Source organism: Dipodomys merriami, unplaced genomic scaffold, assembly GCF_024711535.1.
Source record: "Dipodomys merriami isolate MVZ:Mamm:240054 unplaced genomic scaffold, mDipMer1.0.p SCAF_68, whole genome shotgun sequence".
NCBI classification, from domain to species: Eukaryota; Metazoa; Chordata; class Mammalia; order Rodentia; family Heteromyidae; genus Dipodomys; species Dipodomys merriami.
In genome coordinates this window covers 3,577,045-3,598,475 of record NW_027206268.1, presented here as the reverse complement: position 1 = coordinate 3,598,475, position 21,431 = coordinate 3,577,045, and the positions used below count along the sequence as shown (strand labels likewise).

The window sequence follows — 21,431 nt, the reverse complement described above, 5'->3', positions numbered from 1 at the left end:
GATGTAAGCAAGTGCCATTTGGATATTTATAGCATCACTTCTGCCAAGTGCCATTTGGATATTTATAGCATCACTTCTGGCCATACAAAATTACTAGTATTAAAAAAAAAACAAAACACAACCAACCTCCAAGATGTCTGAAGGCAGCTGACAATAAGCATATGTGTCTTTCTCATCATGAACCAAATGTTTTTTTTTTTTTTTTTTTGGACCTTTTATGTCCTGTGGGCCAGGGATTCCTTACCCCTGGTAGTATTAAGTCAATTTTTACTTTTTGTTCCAAATGAATATTTTTTTTTTTGGTCAGTCATGGGGCTTGAACTCTGGGCCTGGGCGCTGTCCCTCAGCTCTTCAGCTCAAGGCGAGCGCTCTACTACTTGAGCCACAGCGCCGCTTCCAATCTAGCACTCTTTATCAATGAAAATTAAAGGACTTCCCAAATTGCCTTGCAGTGCCAGTTTTTCTTGTAATTTTGTTTAGGATCTCATAATTGTTTGTAGCTCAGACTGGCCTTGAACAGACTACCATTCTGCCATGTCTCCTGAATTCTGGTACTGTACAACGGGAGAGTTAAGTGTGAGGCCAGCTTCTGTTATATAGGCCCAGGCCCCTGTCTTCAAAACAGGAAACCAGACTGGTATTCCAGAAAGGAAGGAGAAGGAACCAAAATACTACTCAACTGCCAGGGGCGCATATGTCCCCTCACATTATTTCATCGTTTTATGAATAAATTCTATGATATTTATCTGAGTTCCTAAGTCCTTCTTTGATTAGGGGGAAATTTATTCAAGGTGACAAAAATAACCACAATTCATCTCTGTTAGTAATGTTTACACCTTTTTTTTTTTTTTCTCTTCTTTTTTTGGTTGGTTGTGGGTGTTTACACCTTACTTTTTTTTTTTTTTTTTCTCTTTTTGGTTGGTCGTGGGGCTTGAACTCTGGGCCTGGGCGCTGTCCCTCAGCTCTTCAGCTCAAGGCGAGTGCTCTATCACTTGAGCCACAGCGCCACTTCTGGTTTTCTAGTGGTTTATTGGAGATAAGAGTCTCACAGACTTTCCTGCCCGGGCTGGCTTTGAACCATGATCCTCAGATCTCAACCTCCTGAGTAGCTAGGATGACAGGAGTGAGCCACCGGTGCCCGGCTTGCCACCTTACTTTCTTAACTCATAAATTTGTTTCCATTAGGTGAAATTGTAAAGTATGTATATAGTGAATATGTATATAGTATATTTTGAATAAGTGTCAGGACTCAATACACATTTCAAAGCTTTCATAATTTTTTTTGGGGTGTGTGGGGGGGCCTGAACTCAGGGCCTGGGCACTGTCCCTGAGCTGCTTTTGCTCAAGGCTAGCACTCTACCATTTGAGCCACAGCGCCACTTCCCGTCTTTTCTGTGTCTGTGGTACTGAGGAATGGAACCCAGGGCTTCATGCATGTTAGGCAAGCACTCTACCACTGAGCCACCTTCCCAGTCCCTCAAAGCTTTCATCATTCTTGTTAGGTTTGTTTGTTTGTTTTTAGAGCTGAGGACTGACTTCAGGGCCTTGTACTTGCTAGGCAAGTGCTCTTCTACTGAGCTAAATCCCTAACCCTGCTTCCATGATTTTCAATGACAGATTACTTTTAGGGGGCTGGGAAGGATGAACTAAGCCTCTCACAGTAGTGCAAATACTAATAGAGTTAGTGGTGAAACTGTCTCATATTAGTGTTTGATGGTTTATGTTGATTTCAGCATTAGTTTTTTTTTTTCCTTTTTCTTTTTTGGCGCTTGCACTGGGGTTTAAACTCTGACCTTGTGCACTTGGTTGGCTTTTTTATTCACAGCTAGTCCTCTACCACTTGATCCATATCTTAACCTCCACTTTTTGCTAGTTAATCAAAGATTAGAGTCTTACTGGTTTGTCTGGGAGGGCTGGCTTCTAATCTTGATTCCCAGATCTCAGCCTCTTAACTAGGATTATAGATAGGCATGAGCCACTAGCTTCTGGCTGGTTGTATGTCTGTGTTTGTACATGTTTGCATATGTGTGCAAGTGTGTGCAGGTGCACATGCCTGTACTGATGGCAGGACGAGTAGGCTTGCAGATGACTAGTGAAGATGTCAGTGTAGGGATTTGTAGACATTTAATTCAAATCTGGATTCTGGGAAAGGTTTCTGTGCTAGAGAAACAATATTGATGATCATTTCAGATGATCTTTATGAGATTAGATGAGGCTGTCCGAGGAGTAAATGCAGACAGAGAAGATCCTTTGTGGTTATTTCTGCAGAGACTTGTACTCCTAATTTTAGTGGTTGGCAAGGAGAGGAGGATTCAGCATCATATTAGCCAAGAAAGACAGCTAGGAGGTCTTAAGCTGTCTTGGAAGCCCACACAGTTTCAGTCTGGACTTATTCTGTTGATAAGATCAAGTTAAGATGAGGATTAAGAATTCACCGTTGAATTTAACAATGAAGATCTTAATGGTGATCTTGGCTAGCTGACTGGTGGTGAGAGGAAAAAGTGGAGAATTTTTTCTAAGAGTGAGTTTAAAAGACAGTGGGACTGTGAGTGTAGCTCAGTGGAACGGTACTTGCCTATCATACACTAGCCCCCAGGTTCAATCTCTAACATAAACTTCCCCTTCAAGATAGAAGGGGCGCAGGGAAAGGGAGAAATGAGGGGGCAGGAAAGAAAAGACAGATGAGAGATGTTGCAAAGAGAACGTATAGAAAGTTCTTGCAAATACTTTGCTTCACACATGAACAGAAAAATAGAATGGAATGTACAGCAGAGAATAGGCTTAGCACAACGTTTTGTTTTTGTTTTTGTCTAAGACTAGGACTCAACTCAGTTCCTGACACTTTCATTCATTGGCTAGTGCTCTACCAATTGAACAATGCCTCCAACCCCTAAGACAAATTTTTTTGGGGAGCAGGGGTTAGTTGTAGTACTTGAACTCGGGGCCTGCACTCTGTCCCTGAGCTCTTTTGCTCCGGACTAGCACTCTCTCACTTTGAGCCACATCTCCACTTCTGGTTTTTGAGTGTTTAGTTAGAGATAAGAGTCTCAAGGACTTTCCTACCGAGACTGTCCTTCACCTGTGATCCTCAGATCTCAGCCTAGGATTATAGGCATGCACCACTGGTGCCTGGCTAAGTCAGATTTTTTTTTTTTTTTAAAGAATTGAAAATATGTTTTTGTGTTGATGTGATCAGAATGATCTAGTAGAGTGAAAGTCACATGAAAAAGTTTGAGGGGAAAAGGTGATAGAGAAGGTGAGTCTGATTAAGGCACATTGTACATATGTATATGTGAGTATGCCATAATGAAATACACCCTTGTACAACTCATGCTAATAACAATGTAGAAGAGAGAAAAAGTTTGAGGAATAATAACATCAGAGTTTTAAAGACGGTCACTGGAGAAGAGGCAGAGCCTGTGGTGTAGGTGCTGGTGGGTTGGTAGATGTGGGATTTTTAGTTAGGGAAATTTTCCAGTGCTTTCAGTTCTCTTAGTGAAGGGGGAAGTTGAGTGAAGATTTCTTGGAGAAGTGAAGAGATTAAATGAAGGTGAAGTACTTTTAGGGTGATGGAAAAGTAAATGCTTATTGTTTACATAATTTTCAAATATATATAAAATACAGGCAATCACTGTTAATGGTTTTCTCTCTCTCTCTCTCTCTCTCTCTTTTGTGGTTGTGGGGCTTGAACTCTGGGCTTGGGTGCTGTCCTTGCACTCTTCAGCTCTGTTACCTGTCTGTATCCTGTATTCTAGCTACTTATAAATAAAAATATACTTAGAGCCAGGCGCTGGTGGCTCACACCTGTAATTCTAGGCACTCAGGAGGCTGAGATCTGAGGATCATGGTTCAAAATCAGCCCAGGCAGGAAAGTCCATGAGACTCCAGTTAACTACCAGAATACTGGAAGTGGAGCTATAGCTCAAAGTGATAGAAGCGCTAGCTTTGAGTGCCCAGGACCTAAGTTAAAGCCCTGTGAATGACAAAAAAAGTAAAAATAAAAATAATAAAAGCATATGCATACATATAAATTGAGTTCTATAGTGAGTTAAGGAGTGGTCTCCCTTTCCCCCTTCCCCACCAAACAAAAAGATATATTCAAGTTCTTACTGGTAGAAGCTATGAGGAGCACTTTGGCAGTTTTTGCAGATTTAATTCAGAATCCCAAATGAGATCATTCTGATAATGACAAGTCACCTTAGAAGATATATGTGTAGAAATAGGCCATGGGAAGACATGGGTGAAGACAATTATGTGAAGATGCAAGCAGAGATTAAAGTTAGATAAGCTACAAGGCAAGGAATATCTGGACCCACCAGAATCTATAAGAGGCGCAAAGTGATTTTAAACACTTGACGTGGGCCATTGCGCACACCTTGAATTTGGACTTTTGACCTCTAGAACTGAGGATACATTTTTATTGAACTGAGGATACATTTTTATTGTTTGGAGTCACCAGATTTGTCGCAGTTAATAAATAGCCCCTAAAAATGGATACAGGCTAATACTACACCTGATGTTTTACAGCTTTCTTGCTGATAAGTTGGATATAAGAGTCTCTGGCTTTTCTGACTGGTCAGGCTCAGAATAGCTAGATCTAAGCCCCCTAACTGATAGGACTTTTCATTAAAAAAAAAAAATGCATTTTTAGCCGGGCACCAGTGGCTCACGCCTGTCATCGTAGCTACTCAGGTGGCTGAGATCTGAGGATCATGGTTCAAAGCCAGCCCAGGTAGGAAAGTCCATGAGACTCTTATCTCCAATAAACCAACAGAAAATCGCAAGTGGCACTGTGGCTCAAATGGTAGAGCGCTCGCCTTGAGCTGAGGAGCTCAGGGACTGCGCTCAAGCCCAGAGTTCAAGCCCCACGACCGACCAAAAAAAAATGCATTTTTGTGTAAATCAAATTGGTCATCACAATGATCTTAATTATTGAAATTAAAGATAGCCAAGGTATTTAAAATAGTTTTAAATAAAGGTGTTAACCAAAGAAAGATTTAATGTACCTTTGAGTATAGAGTTTATAGAAAGTATTTTTATGAACTGAATTGGTAAACGATCCTTACTCTCAAATTAAGTAATGGGTTACTAAATCAAGAAACTTTTTTTTGGCAGCATTGTGAATTGAACTCAAGGCTTTGTGCGGGTACTCTATTACTTGAGCCATGCCTCTAGGCCCTTTTTGCATTAGTTATTTTTGAAAGAAGGTCTTGGCTTTGTGCCTGGGCCAGCCTGGGCTTCTGTCCTCCTACTGTTACCTTCCCATGCCAGTCACTGTGGATGATTAGGCTGCACTCCTGTACCGAGCCTTTGTGATTGGAAGCAGGGATAACAGACACGCACCACTTCTACCCATTGCTTTAGATGGAGTTGAATGAACTTTTATGCCCTGGCTGGCCTCAAATTGTAATGTTCCATCGCTTTCCCCTAAATAGCGAGGATTACTGGCTTGAATCTCTATGCCCAGCATGAAACTCTTTCTGTCAACCTTACACCACTGAGAATTTGATCTATCTCAGAACTTTTATAATAATTCTACCACTTATGATAGACTTATGTCTGCTTATTTTTAGAGGTCTATGAAAGATACCCCAGATACAATATGTTCCATTTGAAATTATTCTTCTATTATACAGTTAATAATTTAAAGTATTCTGTAAGTTTGGGGAATTACGTTTTGAGTTTTGCAATTTTTTTGGTGGTTTTAAGTCAGGGTTTGCCACGTAGCCCAGACTGGCTTGGACTTCATGATCTTCCTGCCTCTGCCTCCTACGTGCTGGAATTTCAGATGTGTGAGCCCACCATCTGGCTTGAAAACCTTTTATGTCTTTATTTTCCCTTACATTTTGCTTACGAGGAAATAGGGAAAACATGTCATTGTCATTAAGTTAAGAAAGGTTAAAAAAAAATCAAACCTTTAGAAATGGTCTAATAAGACAAGTTAATAGGAATCAGGAAAGAAAGCAAACTGAAGTTTGAGAAATTCTTGTCTTGCTAGATATGAAGAAAATGAAGGCCATCAGGTCACTATAGTCAAAGAGGATAAGAAAATGCAGTTGACATTCTTTAGAATGATTTTTTAAATTATAGTGCTACATACTCAGACCAGGCATCAAATACCATATAGGAATAAAGCAATAATCTCATCAAAGGCATTATTTCCTGACAAAATCAAGTAGGCTAGCAAGACATTGAAGGTAGAACTTTTTTTTCCCCTTTCCCCTCCTGTGATGCTGTGGCTTGAACTTGCTAAGCAGGTGTTCTATCACTTGAGCCAGTCTGCCAACACCTTTTTGTGTTGGTTAGTTTTTTGATAGCATCTAGATAGGGTCTTGCTTTATTCCAGGGTCAACATGGACTGTAATTTTCTTATGTGAGCCTCCCTGGAGTGCTTGGATGACAGGCTTGTACTTGCTGTGGTGGTGGTGGAACCTCTCAAAGTTTTTTTCCCCCTGCCTAGCCTTAAGCCATGAACCCACAATCTCTGCCTCCCAAGTACCTAGGATTACAGGCTTGAGCCACTGATCAAGCTCTTTTTGCTGAAGGCTAGTGTTCTATCACTTTGAGCCTCAGCACTATTTCTGGTTTTTTGGTGGCTAATCGGAGATAAGAATCTCACAGACCTTTTCCTGCTTGGGCTGGTTTTGGACCATAATCCTCAGATCTCAGCCCCCTGAGTAGCTGCTGGATTTACCGGTGTGAGCCACCAGGGCCCTACTAAAGGTGGACTTTTTTTTTTTTTTGGTCGGTGATGGGGCCTGAACTCTAGCTCTGGGTGCTCTCCCTCAGCTCTTCAGCTCAAGGTGAGCACTCTACCACTTGAGCCGTAGCACCACTTTCGGCTTTTTCTGCTTATGTGGTGCTGAGGAATCAAACCCAGGGCCTCATGCATGCAAGGCAAGCACTCTACCACCAAGCCTCCTTCCCAGCCCCGACATTTTTTTACTATCAAAAGATGGTTTGATCTTTACAATAAGACAGCTGAGTAGCAAATAAAAAGACTAAAAATCATAAGTACCAGTAAATAAACATTCTTTTCTAAACAGAGTTTCCTGGTTGTAATATTTAATTAGTCAAAATAGGAGTCAATTTCTTGATCCTTCACTGTAAAACATGTGTGGTTGAATTGATAAAGAAGCTCAGCAATAAGATACTTTGCTCAGGAGTCTCCATGGGAACAGTATCTCTGCCAACGTTTTTTTATTCCTGCACAACAGATTTTTAAAAAGAGGAACCCCAATTTTATAGCAAACTACAGTCCTTGGCGAGTAATTTCTTTTTCCATGCTTTTCTAAATATCAGGAAAGTAAAAAAATAAATAAATAAAAGATGTGCTATTTAGAAATTTATTTACTGTTTAATGATATGAAACAGGATTCCTAGAAGAGAGAAAAAAGAAACTCCTGTGTTATCTTAAGAAAAAATCACTGTGTAACTGTTGTTATAGGAACCAGTGTCTTAAGAGGGATATTAATTACTAATCTTTTTTTGTTTTGCTGGTCCTAGGGCTTGAACTCTGGGCCTGGGCACTGTCCCTGAGCTCTTCATCTTAAGGCGAGCGCTCTACTACTTGAGCCACAGTGCCACTTCCAGTTTTCTGGTGGTTTATTTATTTATTTATTTTTATTTATTTATTTTTTTTTTGAATCTGCTCGTGGGGCCTGAACTCTGGGCCTGGGTGCTGTCCCTCAGCTCTTCAGCTCAAGGCTAGCACTCTACCACTTGAGCCATAGCACCACTTCCGGCTTTTTTCTTTTTCATTTTGCTTATGTGGTGCTGAGGAATCGAACCCAGGGCCTCATGCATGCAAGGCAAGTGCTCTACCCACTGAACCACCTTCCCAGCCCCTCTGGTGGTTAATTGAAGTTAAGCACCGCAGGGACTTTCCTGCCTGGGCTGGCTTTGAACTGTGATCCTCATATCTCAACCTCCTAAGTAGCTAGGATTACAGGCATGAGCCACCAGCACCTGGCATTAATGGTTTTCTGTTTTTTTGTTTTTGTTTTTGCTGATCCTGGGGCTTGAACTGAAGGCCTGGGTGCTGTCCCTGAGCCTCTTTGTGCTCAAAGCTAGTACTCTACCATTTGAGCCACAGCACCATTTCCAGCTTTTTCTGAGTCATTTATTGGAGATAAGAGACTCATGGACTTTCCTGTTTAGGGTTGGCTTCGAACTGCGATTCTCAGATCTCAGCCTCTCCTGAGTATCTAATGTTACAGACATGAGCCACTAGTGCCTGGCTTCAATTACTTGTCTTTAGAAATTGATCTAACAAGGTAACTATCAGAACTATCAGGAGGCAGGAGAATGTTTTGGCATTGTTGCTCAGTTTTAGGGCAAATCCTATCTCCTTTTTACTTAGTTTCCTTTCCTATATATTGATAATGATGGCTGCTAATGGAAACTGCTTCTGAAATGGGTCTGTAAGTTGCAAATGATGTATATGTAATGATATACATATTATCTCATTTATTTATTTATTTTTTGCTTTGAAAGATTGTAAATAGAGCGTTTGGAAAGCAGAGAAAACTGGAAAAGGGAATTTTCTACTAAAATGCCCGATTTTGAAATTTGAAATAAATTAACCTTTTAAAGTTTGATGACACCATACCAGGGTTAGTTATTTTTAGAAAACATTGACAACTGGCCCAACTAGTGTTTCTTTTTCTTTAACAAATGTTTAATAACAAAATAAAAAGGACTTGTTTTATCATTGCTAAATGTTTGACAGCAAGAGAGTTTTATACAATAGTTACAATAGGTATTTCAGTTAAAAAAATGGGTTAAGCCAGGGATGGTAGTTTATGCCTATAATTCCAACACTCCGGAAATGGAGGTAGGGATTGCAAATTGAATTAAAATCTCAGGGCCACTCTTCTCTACTACTCACCCTTCCCCGGGCCCTTTATTACCAAAAACAAACAAACAAACAAAAAAACAACCTCCAAATGAACACAACCTAGAGTGTTATAAACATTTTGATGGCTAGCTAGGTGCCAGTGGCTCACGCCTATAATCCTAGTTACTCAGGAGGCTGAAATCTAAGGATCGTGGTTGAAAGCCAGCCTAGGCAGGAAGGCTTTGAGACTCCACTAAACTGCCAAAAAAAGCCAGAAATAGGACTGTGGCTCAGGTGGAAGAGCATTAGCCTTGAGCAGAAGAGCTCAGGGACAGTGCCCAGACCTTGAGTTCAAGCCTCAGAACTGGCACTCGTGTGCACGCAAGCACACACACACATACATACAAAAGTCTGGCCCAGTGTGAGTGGTTCATGCCTATATAGCCTATAGGACTTTAGAACAATCTTGAATAGAAGCGGCAAAAGTGGCCTTACTTACCTTCTTTCACATCTTGCAGAGCAAGAACTTTTAGTCTTTATTGTGTATGATGATAGCTATCAGTTTGTCATAGAGGCCTTCATGGTATTTATTTGTAGGGAGCCGAGGCGAGACTCCGCCCACTCCCTTGCAGCTTTGAGGTAACCACCCCAGACGGTGCTTGGCGGGACGCCTGGGCTGTGCGCGTGCGCGAGCCAGGTAGAGTCCCCAGCCAATCCCATGACACCTGGTGATGGTGAAAGGCAGGTGACCAACAATAGAAAGACCCGTGTTCCTATTCCCTATATAAGTGGCCATGTTTCGGGTGCACGCTCTCCCGCGCCCAAGCTCTCCTACAACTAAAAGGCTCTCCAATAAAGCGTGATCTGAGAAGACTCCTGGTGTGGTGGTCGTTTTTTCTCGCTGGTCGAGTAGACGGTCGCTACAAGTGGTGCCGAAAGACTTTCTTTTATTGACATTATTTTTAAAATCATGCAAGGGCTTTTATGCTGGTGACATAACACATGGTGTATTTTATTGATTTAGAGTGTTGAACTATTTTATATTCCAAGAATTCTACTTGGATGGTGATACATACAATGTTTATTTTTGTGGTGCTGAGGATTTAACCCAGTACTAGTGCTACCTGTACCACTGAGCTACCTTACCAGCCATACAGTCCTTTTAATTCAGTCAGCTAGAGTATTGTTGAAACTTGAAGCGTTTTAAAACTGAAAGTTAGCCTTTCGTTTTCTTTAAGAGGCAGTACTGGGTTTTGAACTCAGGGCCTCAAACTTGTTGGTCTTTTTTGGTTGGCTGTGTTCTGCCACTTGGGCCACACCTCCAGCCCCACTTTTTGTGGTTATTTTACAGTATAGCCTCTGGTCTTTGTGATGTTGCTGTCTTTCAATTCTGGTCCTCTGGATTTCACCTTTCTGATTTGTTAAGATTATAGAAGTAAGCCACCTGAGTCTTATCAATGTGTTTGTTTTAGTAAATATAACACCAGCCTAGGTCCGAGGTTCTCATACTCATAAGCCCAGCTACAAGGACGGTAGGGATTGGGAGGATTAGAGTTGGGGGCCAGCCCCAACAGTTTGCAAGACCCCTTCTCAGTAGCTGGGTGTGATGATGTTTTCTTGTCATCCTAGCTCTAAGGAGGAAACCAATAGGTGGATCATAGTACAGGCTGGTTTAAGCAGAATTTATCTCAAAAAGAATCTAAGCAATAAGGACTAAGGTATGGCTCATTTAATAAAACACACAAGCATATGAGGTCTTGTGTTGAAACCCCAGTAATAAACTCCCAAAATAAAGGTAACTAGTAGACAAAGAAAGCCATCACAGTGACCAAGAAGAAGTATGTAGCAAATCCTTTTATTGTCCTGTCCGTAAACTCTCAGGTCTTCTGGCTGTAAGGCAGGATTTGTGACTCCATCTGTCTGAGGACCTTTGGCTGTTGGATGATACTGTCTCAACAGTGTTAAGCCACAAGTGCTGGGCTCTTGATACCTGTTTGTTCTCATCCTGCTGCAGAAGCTACAAATCACAAGCAGAGAAGGACTGGGGTGGGTGTGTAAACACATAAGATCTCTCAGCCCTTCATCTAGCTCTGGGCCCATTCTTCACACTGACCCCGAAGTTTTCCAGCACAACTGGTAACCGACTCAATAGAACATCAGTTATTGGCTTCCTTCCATTTAAAAAATTTAACTTTTCTGAACTATAGGGTGCTTCATTGTTCCACCTCTAAATGACTGAGAAAAAAAAAGCTATAGATAAGGTAGTCTGAAGATCCTACAGTTAGCTATGCCTTGGGATATTGGGGTGTCACATAGGAATAAGGATACTGGATACTAACTTGGCCAGGAAAAGTTGGCTTCTGCAGATGGGTGCAGCCATCAGCCAAGAATTTGGCAAGCAAGCACACAGAACAGGCAGGCTGCTCCCTTTTTATCCCTAACCTAGTAAGGCCCTGATCCTCTGCTCGGATTGGCTGAGCTCAGGTTCACAATCTGTAGAAAGATGTGGCTTAATTAATAGAATTTTAATTCAGTGAGCTAAGATGTCTTAGCAGGAAAAGGGTGTAATTAAAATGTAAACAAGAAGTGCCAAGCCACTGGCCAAAGCAGGGACTTTTCAAAAGCAAGTCTCCCAAGACTGACAGAAAGGAAGCAAACCACTCTGATAGTAAAGACAGCTTTTGTCGCACTGCTGCATCGGAATTACCTTTCCCTCCTGCCTGGCTTTGTGTAATTAGATTTATCTATTACTCTGTGTTTTTCCCATGCTTATGTAATCTTTCACACTTTGTGTTAAGATTTTTGTGGCCACAACTTAAAAAAAAAAAGGATTGTTAACACATACTTTTTTTAATGCATACTTTTTTTAACTTGTCTTTTTACTAATAATATCTTGGAAGGAATTGCTCTGTCTAAATTATAACTTGTTATTCTTTGCATAGCTCTATAATGAATGTTTCATATTGTGTTATATAAAACTTAGCCATTCTTATATTAATGGGAATATTATCTCTTACTTGTTCTTGGTCATTTTAATGTGGCATCTTTGAATATGTGTCATTAATTCATGATGCTTTTATTTCTGTGGTCTAGATTTTCAGGAGTAAAATTGTTGGGTTAAAGGGATTTTATATTTTTTTATTTCAGTCGATGTTGCCAAATTGCTTGCCAGAAGTGCTCCACCAAGAACATGTGAGAATTCTTTCTCCTACATACCTGCCAGCAATAGGGTTATTACTCTTTCAAAAGTTTGCCAGGCCAGTAAGGTAACATTTTATCATTGTTATTTATTCCCCCCCCCCTCACCCCACCCCCAACACCAGAGCTTGACCTCTGCCTAGCTAGGCCTCACCTTGGCTAGGCTTCCTTATTCCCTCTCAGCTAGTGTTCTACCACTTGAGCCATGTCTCTAGCTTGGCTTTTTGCTAGTTAATTGGATGCAGAGGATCCTCAACTTTTCTGCCTGGGCTAGCTTATAACTGAGATCTAGGATTACAGTTCTAAATCACCTGTTCCCAGCTCATTATTACTTTTTACTTTGAACTTCCTTGGGTATTAGACATTTGGTTTTATTTTCTCAATTGTTACTTGATAACATTTACATAAATTTTACTTTCATTGCTTTTCAAATTATACAAACTTACTATGTGTTTAAAAACAGACTTTGTTTTTCATTTTACAAGCATTTTCCCTTTTTCTAAAGATATTTTATTTATTTATTTATTTATTTATTTATTTATTTATTTATTTATTTATTTATTTATTTCTGTCAGTCATGGGGCTTGAGAACTGTGGGCCTGAGCACTGTCTCTGAGCTCTTCAGATGAAGATGAACACTCTACCACTTGAGCCACAGAGCCACTTCTAGTTTTCTGGTGGTTAATTGGAGATGAGTCTCCTGGCCTTTCCTGCCTGGGCTGGCTTTGAACTGCGATCCTCAGGATCCTCAGGTCTATAAATGTGAATTTTTTATAGTTTACAGTTTGGAGTTGTAAATGTTCCCCAAATTCTTTTCTACCTGATAGTGATTTTTTTGCAATTTATCTTCATGTTGAGTTTAGTATGTTGAATAACAAAGCATTCTTGTTTTAGACTATCAGCTCTTAAAAAAGATTAAACCATTTTATGTTGGCTTGAGTGATCGCTCCCTTTTTTTCTTAAAATTTCATATTTATTGAATCCCCCTTCTTTTTTTTTTTTTTTTTTGTCTTTTCTTTTTTGGTACTGGGGATCGAACCCACGACGTTGCACTTGCTAGGCAAGCGCTTTGCCACTGAGCTACATCCCAGCCCTGAATCCCCCTTCTTAAGTACTGTTTTGTCTAATATACCCACTTTTGCTATTTTATGAAGTACGTGTTTTTGCTTTTGTTCTGTACCATTTGTTTCTATATATAAATTTGAACATTTTTCCTTAAAAAATTTACAAAATTCTACTAATGTGATCATAATTTAGATTAGATGAAACTAATGAACAGCAATCAACACTTGCCTTTTTTTTTTTTTTTTTTGCTGGTCCTGAGGCTTGAACTCAAGGCCTGGGAATTGTTCCTGAAATATATTGTTTACAGCAAGTGCTCTATCACAAGTCACAGCTCTACTTCTGGATTTTATTTTGGTGATGAATTGGGGAGAAAAAAAAAGAATTTCATGGACTTTTGGCCTGGGCTAATTTTGAACTGTGATCCTCACATCTCTGCCTCTGTATAGTTAGGATTATAGGTGTGAGCTACTGGTGCATAGTGAGTTTATTATAGTAGTTTTTGTGCCTTTTAATAATATATAGGCTGGCTCAGTGACTCAAACCTGTAATCTCAGCTACTTGGAAGGTGGAGATTGGGAAGATTTCAGAGACTAATCTGAACAGAAAGTTAACTGAGGCCCAGCAGCAAGAAGCTGGGCATGGTGGTACAGTCACATCTGTTGGGAAGGTTACAGGGAGGAGGATCATGGTCTCAAGATGGCCTGGGCAAAAACTTGAGTCCCTATGGAAAAATAACTGTCAAGGGAAAAGATGTGTGTGTTGGGGTATGACTCAATTGGTAAAGTTGCCTACCTACCAATCTGGAGGCCCCGAGTTCAGACTCCAGTACCACCAAATAACAGAAAAGAATATATTGTTTTTCATATGAATCTGAACTTGCTAAATTTCTTCAAAAATTTTATATAAGTACGATAGTTGTTGAAAATACTTTAACCTCATTTCTGTGTCTTAGATTTTTGTGTCCATTTGACACATTTACTTTTAGGCTGAGCGATTTATAACAACAGAAGTTTTATTTGCAGGCAGAGAGTACAAAATAAAGGTACTAGCAGGTTTGGTGTCTAGTGAGGCCTTGCTGTTTACTTCAAAGGATGAGCTTCTTACTCTCACTTGGCAGAAAGAGCGGAGCAGCTCCTTTCGGTCTTTCTTAAAAGCAGACAGTAGTTCCCTTCATCATGGCAGAATTCTCATGACTTTAACCACTTCTCAAAAGATTCTGCCTCTTAATATTTTCATACTGGGTTTTAAGGTACCAATTTTGCGGGAGCTACCAACATTGAGACCATAGGACAAAGTTTCCATGATAAGAGTTATTGATTTTTATATATTTCTCTCACGTTATATTCGGTGGAATGTAACTGTGGAATGAGTATTGGATTGATGTTACAGCCTAGGTAAACCTTGAAAATACTGTGCTAAATGAAAGAAGGCACCCAGAAGCTAATATACTTGGTGGTTCCATGTTTATGAAATGTTTAGAATTGGCAAATGCATCAAGAAATAAAGTGTATTAGTGATTATTAGGGAAAACAAATGGGAGGATAGGGAGTTACTGCTAATGAATATAGTTTATCTTTTATTCATTACCTCAAGTTAATTGAACAAGGGGATTCATTGTGATACGTACATACAGGCATGTAATGTACTCTGATTAAACTTACCCCTTCTATTCCTCTTTCTTGGCCCCCACTTTCTCCATCCTTCTCCCTTTTAAAAGTTTTTGAACAACGCCCAAGCCCAGAGTTCAAGCCCTATGACTGACCAAAAAAAAAAAAAAAAAAAAAAAAGTTTTTGGTGGGTTTTATTACACTATTTTCATACACATTTGATTTACCCTGAACTGAAATGTCTTGAATTTACCTTCTCTCACTCTCTCCTTTCCCACTCTTCTACTGGTTCCTTGAAAAACGTTCTCTTTTGGACAACCACATCACATTACTATTAGTTTTTGGAGATCTGGCTTCTTTACATGAGTAAAAACATGGGATTCTTTTCTGTCTGATTTAGCTTATCTTGCTGAACATGATAACCTCCAGTTCCTTCCAGATGATATAATCTCACTCTTTATTGCTGAATAATACTCCATTGTGGATATGCTACATTTTCCTTATCTACTCAGTTGTTGGGCACTGACACTGATGGTATAGTTTAGCTATTACAAATGTGGCATTTGTTTTAGAACAACTAAAAGTATTATGGAATTAGATTAGTAGTGCAATGGTTATACAATTATGTATATTAGGTGTATTTTAAGGACTACTGAGTTACATAGTTTAATGGAGTAATTTTATGGTTTGTCAGTTATTTGAATTTTACACAGGAGTAACAAGTTGTATCACGTTTAATTTGATAAGAGGTAATGGAAAAGCAGACCAATGAGCTTGATAAAATTGAACATTTGTTTTATGTACTAGGTGGAATTCTGTCCTTGTTGGTATTGATTCACTGGTGCACTATGAGAACAGACATCTCCATGATCAATTCTTGGCCTTTGTCTCCTGTTTATGTGTTTCGTAGCTCTAGACATTGGGAGAAAGCTAACTGCTTAGGAACAGGAACTGCACTAGGAACTTAAAAGGCACCTTCACATCTCAGTGGTTCTAGCATGCACAATAGTCACGCTTACTGTTCTCAGTGACCTAGAATGAGGGTCCAGGCTCTGTGGCTTTGGCCCTGTCATGCCCCACTGGTCCTCAGGAGAGGTGGCTCCTTTCCTGCCTTGCTAACTGCCAGGCATGATGCCATGCTGTCATGTATGTTGCATGTATACAACAGAGCCCATTTTTCTTCTCCACGTGTTATGTTCCCGTGGTAAGGACTGTCTCGTAACCCAGTTCACAAGACATCCCCTTAATGGTCACAAATGCAGAGGGATAGGAAGTAAAATCACTTTTTAGGTTGGCGTATCTCTGGATAATTCCTTTGTTAGCATTAGCAAGAAATGTTAGAATACACTATCAAAGATAGGCCCTAAAAAACAGAAGCGTTTTTGAATCAGGAGTTTAATGAGAAATGCATGAAAATGAAGAACAAGTGAAGCACCAGAGGAAAGTTTCAAGTTCATTTTCTTGCTCTGTAACATCTGAGGTAGTTAGACTCTGACTCACGGAATCCAGATCCCAACCAAGTACATTTCTGGAAAGTCATGGAAACACCCGGAAATGCTTTTTTTTTTTTTTTTTTTTTAAACCTCCCTTTCCTTCTTGTTATCGTCACCAAAGTAAAGGTGGAAACTATTTATTTAACATTTATTTATTTATTTATTTATTTATTTATTTATTTATTTATTTATTTATTTATTTATTTATTTTTGCTGGTCCTGGGGCCTGAACTCGGCCTGGGCGCTGTCCCTGAGCTCTTCAGCTCAAGGCGAGTGCTCTAACACTTGAGCCACAGCGCCACTTCTGGTTACGTGGTGCTGAGGTCTGGAACCCAGGGCCTCATGCATGCAAGGCAAGCGCTCTACCACTGAGCCACCTTCCCAGCCACGGAAACAGTATTTTTAATCAATGAGTGTGTTTCATTGCCACAGAAGATACTAAGTTAGGGAAGTAGATGCTATAAGTTGATTACGGCTTCATAGAGATAAATCCTCTGTAATCACTAGCCAAAGAGGCACTTGGATCTTTTTGTACTTCAGCATGGTAAATGTGTGTGTGATACGACCACATTATACACTCAGTGGTAAAGAACTGGAGTCTTGTGTTTTCTTCCGTTCTAGACAAGATGAGAATCATCCTGCATCATGTTCAGCTTGAGTACTGAAAGTCCATGCCATAGTAATAGGGAGTGGAAGGAAATGAATGGTGTCTAAATCCAGTCTCATATTCAGGCTGTTAAAAAGGAAAGAACTTAAAAGACATTCAAAGGGAGAGGTGGTATTGTCACTGTCTCCTGACAAGCGTGACTTTGTATCTTGAAAACCCTGAATGTACCTGGAAAACTCAGCATTTCTTGAAACTCCAAAGAACATTTATTCCAACATACATTGGTAGATACAACTGTACTTAAAATACGATTTGATTAAAAAGAAAAAAATGAGCCAGGCACTAGTGGCTCACACCTGTCATCCTAGCTACTCAGGAGGCTGAAATCGGAGGATAGTGGTTCAGAACCAACCCAGGCAGGAAAGTCCATGAGACTCTTATCTCCAATTAAGCACCAGAAAACTGGAAGTGGCACTGTAGTTTCAGTGGTAGAGCGCTAGCCTTGAGCTGAAGAGCTCAGTGACAGCACCCAGGTCCAGGGTCCAGGCTCTACAACTGGTCAAAAAAAAAAAAGTATTGGGGCTGGGAAGGTGGCTCAGTGGTAGAGTGCTTGCCTTGCACGCACAAGGGTTCCATTCCTCAGCACCACATGAGCAGAAAAAAGCTGGAAGTGGTGGTGTGGCTCAAGTGGTAGAGCGCTAGCCTTGAGCTGAAGAGCTGAGGGACAGCGCCCAGGCCCAGAGTTCAGGCCCCATGACCGAACCAATAAAAATCAAAAGGGTATTTAGATTTATTTTATTTTATTTTTGGTATAGTTATTGGGCTTGAATTTAGGGACCTCTTACTCTCTCTTACCTTTTTTTTTTTTTTTTTTTTTACTTCTACTCCATTGCCCTGAGCTATACCTGTATATCTGGCTTTTTGCTGGTTAACTGGAGATAATCATTTCTCGAATTGTCTGCCTTGGCTGGCTTCAAACTGTGATCTCAGATTTCCGTTCTTGAGTAGTTAGGATTGCAGGCACGAGCCACTGTTACCCACCTTTATATCTGTTTTATTTAAATTGTAGGTGTATCTCCCCCTACCCCCTCCCTTTCACTAACGTTTTGAATTAAGGGCTAGGCATATTGCTTAGCTTGCTTGGTTGCTTGTGCTCAGCCTGTTGAGCCACACTTCCAGCCCTAATTTTTGTTGACTAGATTTAGAGATAGAGTGTAGACGTTTTCCCCAAGATCGGCTGTGGACCTGATCCTCTGGATCTCAGCGTTCCACTTAGCTAGGATTCTAGGTGTGAACCACTGGTTTAAACGCCTTAAAGTAATTGTAATTTTATTCTAGTAAAATAGGATCCTATTTGGATCCATAAGTTCTGTAGGAACCTTACCAGCCTAATTTAAAACCACTTAATTATGAATCAGCAGTTTTCCTGGCATCTCTACTGATTCACTTAGTGACCTTGGCTTCTTCCATCAAATTCTGCATTTACTAAATGGGAATGCTAGAAGCTTTCATGGCTGTAGGATTGGGAAAACCAAAGGAGTTATATGCAAATATATGTGTGTTTTTATAGTTGATGCTAATATTGGATCATTCTATAAAAATAGAAATGCTTGAGCTGAGTGCCTGTGCCTTACACCTGTAATCCTAGCTACTTAGCTGGCTGAGATCTGTAGATCACTGTTTGAAGCCAGCCTGGGCAGGAAAGTCCATGAAACATATCTAATTAACCACCAAAAAGCTCAAATGATAGAGTATTAGACTTGAGGACAAAAGCTTAGAGATAGCATCCAGGCTCTGAGTTCAAGTCCCACAATGGAAACAAAGACAGGGGGTAGCTTGGAGAGGGAGATGGGGTGGGGGGCGGAGGGGGTGGAAAGAGGAATAGAAGGGAAGGGAGGGTGTATGAATGAATGAATGCTGGTGAATAATTTCACTAAAAACGACTGGAAATTATATATTGAAATCATGGAAAATTTCCTGAAAAGTATATAATAAACTTCTGCTATTTGTATGCTACTAATCAGTGTCATAATTTAATTATCAAAGATGTATCCAGAATAATCAAATGCATGCCTGTGTCATAACAGGTAGAGCTTACTTTGAAATGAATATTAAGATTTGTAAATGTGAGTTTGCTACTAGTTCATAAGAAACCAAATTACTATTATTAATTACTATTATTATTTTTGCTGTTCTGGGGATCATACCCAAAATCTCAAGTGATCTGCTACTGATATTCTTTTTTTTTTTTTTCTTTTTCTCTTTTCGTAATAGGGCTTGAACTATGGGCCTGGGCGCTGCCCCTGAGCTGTTTTGCTCTAGGCTAGTGCTCTACCACTGAGTTACAACACCACTTCCAGTTTTTGAGTGGTTAATTGGAGAGTCTCACAGGGACTTTTCTGCCCAGGCTGGTTTTGAACCATGGTCCTCAGATTTCAGCCACCTGAGTAGCTAGGATTACAGGCGTGAGCCACCAGCGCACAGCTGTTCTTGTAGTAAAAATAGTTCTGAAGTTGTAAGGAGTCAATTTGTTAGTTCAGGGTGCCCCCTTCCCTCTTTCTAAACATGAAAGTCTTAAAAAGATTTTTAAAATTACATTGTTACCACAGTCTGGTAATGTTAATTGTGAAAAGTACAGAGAATTCAAACAAGAAAAATTTCATTTACCAAAGAGTAAACATTGTTAAAATTTTTAGGCTTATTTTGAGATAGAAAATGTGTTTTGTAGTCTCAAGCTTCAAGCACTTGGTCATCTTTTTCATGGAAAGCTCTTTTTTTTTTAATCAAACACTTAAACATAATAGTAATAGTAATAAGGTTCCTTTTTGTAAGTTTTGATGGTTTGGGAACTCTTTAGATTGTAGCTTAGTCCAAACATTCCTAAAGAAGTGTAATAAATAAAACTAAAACTATAATTAGTAAAGCTAAAAACAGGTAGTATAGTTAAGGTGGGGTGAAAACACAAAGCTTCAGTGTTTGTAGCTTGCCACTAGAAAAACTTTGTAGTTTTTTATTTAGAAGGACAAGCTGGGCATGGTACTACATGCCTGTAGTTTCAATCCTTATCTCCTCTGAAGGCTGAGGCAGGATTATACGTTCAAGATCAGTCTATAGAATATAGTAAATAAGCCGGGCGCCGGTGGCTCACGCCTGTAATCCTAGCTACTCAGGAGGCTGAGATCTGAGGATCGCGGTTCAAAGCCAGCCCGGGCAGGAGAGACTGTGAGACTCCTATCTCCAATAAACCACCAGAAAACCGGAAGTGGCGCTGTAGCTCAAGTGGTAGAGCGCTCGCCTTGAGCTGAAGAGCTGAGGGACAGCGCCCAGGCCCAGAGTTCAAGCCCCACTACCGACAAAAAAAAAAAAAAAAAAAAAAGAATATAGTAAAGCCCCCTTTCAAACAAATAAATACTGCATGGATGATTTCTTCTTTCCTGTGGGGTTTTTTTTTGTGTGTGTGGGGGGGGTTGGTCATAGGAATTGAACTTGGCCTGGGCGCTGTCCCTTAGCTCTTCAGCTCAAGGAAAGCGCTCTACCACTTGAGCCACAGCGCCATTTCTGGTTTTCTCTCTCAGACTCTCCTGCCTAGGCTGGCTTTGAACCTCGATCCTCAGATCTCAGCCTTTTGAGTAGCTAGGATGACAGGTGTGAGCCATCAGGGCTGGCTTGGCTTCCCTGGTATTTTTAATGGCTGCAGCGTATTCTATTCCATCTATGACAGCTTTGGAGATGCTCTTCTTTGATCTCCCTTAACAGAATTCTGCCTTCCAGAATGTTATTAGCTGATAACCTCCAGCTACAGAGAGCCTTGGGGATTTACTGCACCATTGAGTCACGGCCACATTCTCTGAGCTGCTCTCCCTCAGTAACTAAGCACTTGAGGATACTAAGGAATATCTGTTTCTGCTCAACATGGGACTTAGTGCAGTCTTGGTAGTTGAACTCTCTTTCGGGATCTCAGAACGGAATTGTACTGGCCTGAGGCTGCTCCTGCTTTAATTCCCTGTCCTTCTCTTTACTGCTTTCACAGTTGACAGTTGGACATCATAGCCTGAAGGCTTTCTCTCTTGCCTTTTCTTTCTTCATTCTTCCAAAAGCATTTTTCATGATAAGTTTCTTACATTTTTAACTGTCTTGGTTTATTCTGCTTTCCAGAGAACCTTATTTGACACACATCAGATGGTTTCAAAATTACTATTTTAAAAAGGTTCTTAAAAGGTTTTAAAATAGGTTCTCATTGTTTTTATTTATTTATTTTTATTTTTTATTTTTCTAAAGCATTGAGCCTGGCATGGTAGTTCATACCTGTAACCCCAGACCTTGCCAAGCTGAGGCAAGAGGGTGGAAGGAAGTTTGAGGCCGGTTGTGCTACTAGGCAGAGTGTAAGGCAGCAGGGGTTACACAGCAGGAGTCTGCCTTAGAAAACTAAGAAAATAGAAAATAGTACACAAAATTAAAAAACCTAGAGTGCCCTAAACTTTCCACCCCTTCCCTATGACGTCAGTCATCTCCATAGAGTGATCATTCTTACGTCACACTCTCAGTATTGTCCTTATTTGATTTATCAACTTTAATGTTACTGTAATGCTGTTTGGATGACCTTGCTGGCAAAGCCTTGGGAG

The 21,431-nt window shown here is 40.2% G+C and overlaps 1 protein-coding gene across 4 annotated transcripts in view; it reads left to right on the top strand.

The window, feature by feature from the left end:
- Stag1 (STAG1 cohesin complex component) overlaps positions 1-21,431 on the top strand; it is a 189,755-nt gene that overhangs the window by 19,045 nt on the left and 149,279 nt on the right. For 2 of the 4 annotated variants that reach the window (XM_070005475.1, XM_070005472.1), the window contains exon 2: positions 11,987-12,105. The exons of 1 other annotated variant lie outside the window; for it this stretch is intronic. The gene's annotated coding sequence lies outside the window, so the exon portion shown is untranslated. The remainder of the gene's footprint in view (positions 1-11,986; positions 12,106-21,431) is intronic. One more of the 4 variants, XM_070005474.1, reaches the window with a different exon arrangement.